This window comes from Argopecten irradians, unplaced genomic scaffold (assembly GCF_041381155.1).
Source record: "Argopecten irradians isolate NY unplaced genomic scaffold, Ai_NY scaffold_0557, whole genome shotgun sequence".
In the NCBI taxonomy this organism is placed as follows: domain Eukaryota; kingdom Metazoa; phylum Mollusca; class Bivalvia; order Pectinida; family Pectinidae; genus Argopecten; species Argopecten irradians.
The window spans coordinates 9,289-13,231 of NW_027188024.1; positions in this window are offsets into that span (position 1 = coordinate 9,289).

Here is a 3,943-nt window from a genome sequence, read left to right on the forward strand (position 1 = left end):
AATTTCAATTTTTGTCATATTCAACAGATATAAAAATTGTTGGTTCTTTTTTTCAGGCACCATGCATGCATAGTGACATGAATACAGAAAGTTCATCCCTTGGACCTGTATACATGTGCATGTACATACATACAATTAGCATCATATGAAGACTGAAGAATGTTGATTTGAGTGCTCTTGAAAGTAAACTTTACCAATATGGACCTAGAAGATCATGAACAGAACATTTAAACAGTATTAATTTATTAAATGTTCCTTTCATCTGTAATCATTAAATAAAATTATGATGCAATACTTTTTCATTGTTTAACTTTGTAGAAATATTTGTTTATATTAGTCCTCTAGATCCAATGATTATAATTCTTGCATCCATATGCCTGCCCATTTGTTTGTCAGGGCTTGTGAGATAGCTTTTCAATTACTTTTAAAATTAAGGATTTTTTTTATATAGCAATATAGATACCATTGTCTTAGGATTTCTAAATTCTACTTTACAAGAGAGTAGACTCAACATATAAATAAAACCATAAAACTAGCAAGTTATCTGAAATGTTACAAATCTTTTTGTCTGAACCAAATTTCACATTTATTGTCTATGTGTAACTTGTACATAGACCATTTATGTATTAATACTGTAGTAACAGTGATTACAAACACATAGACTAAAATGTAGTATGTAGTACTATGTACATCTGTCTTTGATTTGAGTTCTAAACAAAAAAGTGGTACCTATTGGGAAGTTGTGACTTGGGCGGGGGGTTGAAATACAGAAGAAATAGCTACACATGGAAAAAAGAAAGATATACAGTACCATATGGATTCAAAGTTGCTCCAAAATCAATGAGACTAAATAACCAAAAAAAGCCATGTAAACCCCAAATATGCAATGAACCGATCAATGATAAAGCACCCTTCCTATTCCAGTTATCTGTAGCTATTTCTTCTATATTTCAACCCCCCACTCAAGTTACAACTTCCCAACCTCATGATTTTCTGTCTTTTAGCCCCCCCCCCCCCCCCAACACACACATTCCTGATTGATTGTCATGTTATTTCAGGTTCCTATTCAGGTATTATTCCTTAAAACCAAAAAGGGTATACACACTGTGTACTCTCAAAGGTAGGGAACCACTTCATTCAAAAATGGAATTTACAATTTCATCTTAATTTTGAAATTTTCAATTTAATTATTAATTACTGGACTATTAAAACAGTATAGAACCCCTCGGCTACAGACAAAGTACTGTGGTACACATTTCTCTTAATTAATTACTTTTCTTCCAACTCAATCATCTTTTTCTCCAGAGCACAAAAAAACAGGAAACAACAGAAAAGGAAAGTAACATACATGTAGGCCTATATGTTTTCTGGAAATATATATGATGTGTTAATTCTCACAGCATAGGCCTACATGAATGTGAATAATTAAATATTATCAATGTTTGAGAGAATTTCCTAGTTGTAATTCTATAGCAGCTACATGGAATGTACGTTTACATATATACATTGTACAATACATATACATTATAAAAGTTTCTTTCCTTCCAGCTGGACATTCATGTCATCTCTCTCCAGAACTCAAATATTGTTTACAAAAAAAACCAGAGACATAGATAATTTAATTAAATCTCTGCAAAAAACTACACGAATAATTGAACACATATATTGTACTTGTAAAATATCTATGTATGAGCTAATTTATTTTCACATCTTTGACAGCTACATGCATGGAAGTTGTATGGAACGTTTTCGTGTGGTTTTAAATGGGAAATTATGTTACGATTATTTGTATTTAACCAGAGATTTAAATATCATTACTATTGAAATCTCTGATTTAACCTTCATGATTCGTTTGATGTAAAATACGACGAATGCGATGCTGCAATAATTGCCTCTTGTCGGGGCCCCATCTCTGCATCGGCCGAATATTTGTGTCGATTTCCATGTATAAAGATGCTTTTATCGAAAAATGATTACAAAGCATTGTCATTAATGTAAGAATACTTCATTTGCATCAAATGTATCATCTCAAAACAACAATTTACATACCGCATTAGTGGTTTATCACACGAAACGAAACCGACACGACCGAGAAACACATGTCCATGTTGACATTTCCACGCAGCCTCGTTTTCAAAGAGTTTGGCGAATTTATATTTAGAACTGTGCTAAATTTACACGGGGCTTCCCCAAAATTTCAATGGTCAAAACTGGACACCGTAAGCAGAACTTGACCATCATTATGGTATACAATGACTTTTGGAAGGCCAAATAACGCATTTAGACTGGTTTCCTTTGCCCGACTATTCACTTTAAAGGTAGGTTTCGCCCAACCAAATAAATTTTTTTGTCATATCCGATAAGCGAAAAACATTTTTAAAAATACATCAATTTAATTTCTAAATGCGTATGATATTGAACAAATGTATCTTGAATACAAAATTGAAGGAAATCCTTGATTTATCACGATGTCAGGCTGACAGGATAACATTCAAATGAAGCTGCGATGGATTGTGTTGTCGAAGCTTGGCTCATGCGCATTGTTACGCACTAAACATAAACAAAATGGGTGAATATAAGCCTGTGAAGAAAAAAATGTATCTGAATCGGCAACAAAGAGGAGGAAATTAGAATGGAATCGGTAGCATCCTAGGATATCTCTAGGGAATGAAATTCAGAGATGGCATGTAGCAATAGAAGAAACAGAAGCCACATCTCAAGCGGAACTCGCCCGATTCTATTGGGACTCATGTTGCACATGGTGAGTTAAATTTCAAAACATATGCTAGAGCACATACAGCAGCAGACTAACAACATAAATGTTTGATGTACTAAGCTAGCGAGCGTATGTAAGTAACTTGAAGTGTTCTATATATATTATGTATAAACAATCCATCGCACTTCGACTTGTTGTCTTTTTTTTTTTTTTTTTTTTTTTGACTAAACATGCCGTGACAAGACTATCACTTCTAACCGACATTTTGTTGCACGCTTCCGTTTGTTGATGCGGCCTCGTGTTGGTAAAAAAAATTACGCCATGTTCCATGTAAAGCTTGACTTCGCTCTATTTTTAGAGGAGTATTTTCCTGGTCAAGCTAGGCAATGACCACCCATATTCTTCGTTGTATGCATCGAAAATGAACTGAAGATTATATCTCTGTACAGGATAAATTTCAATTTCGTATTCTTTATATACAGTATTTCATTGGGCGAGACCTACCTTTAATATTGACTATTGCTAAAATTGTTTTGAAGTTTTGACAACGTGGGGTACGACAGAGTGACCCTCTGTGTCCGTATATTCTTCATGTAGAACTCCTTAGATCGGCTTTAAAAATCAACCAAAGTGGTATTACCATAAACATTTTTTTAGTAAACCATCACTTACATTATCTTATAACCTAGTTTCTCTTTAAACAAGATTAAACATATTAAAAGCTTTTACATGTCTTTCAAATAAATCCTGAAAAAAGTTATATGGATTGAGACAAGATAGGTTATGTGACAAAAAAAAACACATTCACTGAACGAAAGCCAGATAAAATAAATAGAAATATTATTATCTATTGCTTGCAATTACATGGGTGATGTATATTATATTATATTTCAGAAACTTTTTTTTATTTTAAAATTGAATTGTAAAGCAAGAAGGCCAGATTTTTGAAGAGTCATTTTCTTATATTTACGTATATGTATTTGATGATTTAGAAGGAAACATTGAAAAATAATGTCAGAGTACTACATCTTAGACTTTAAATTAAGGTTATTTTGTACAAACTACATGTTTAAGCTTTGCTTGCCTACTGTATAAAGTTATGATTGGTACGAGTCTTATCAATTGTATTGCATTACCAAGGATAATCATGTCGGCATTGGGTTTTTTTCTGCATGAACATGATTTAGTAAAAATGTTACTGTATATTCTACTGTTCTACTGTTCATC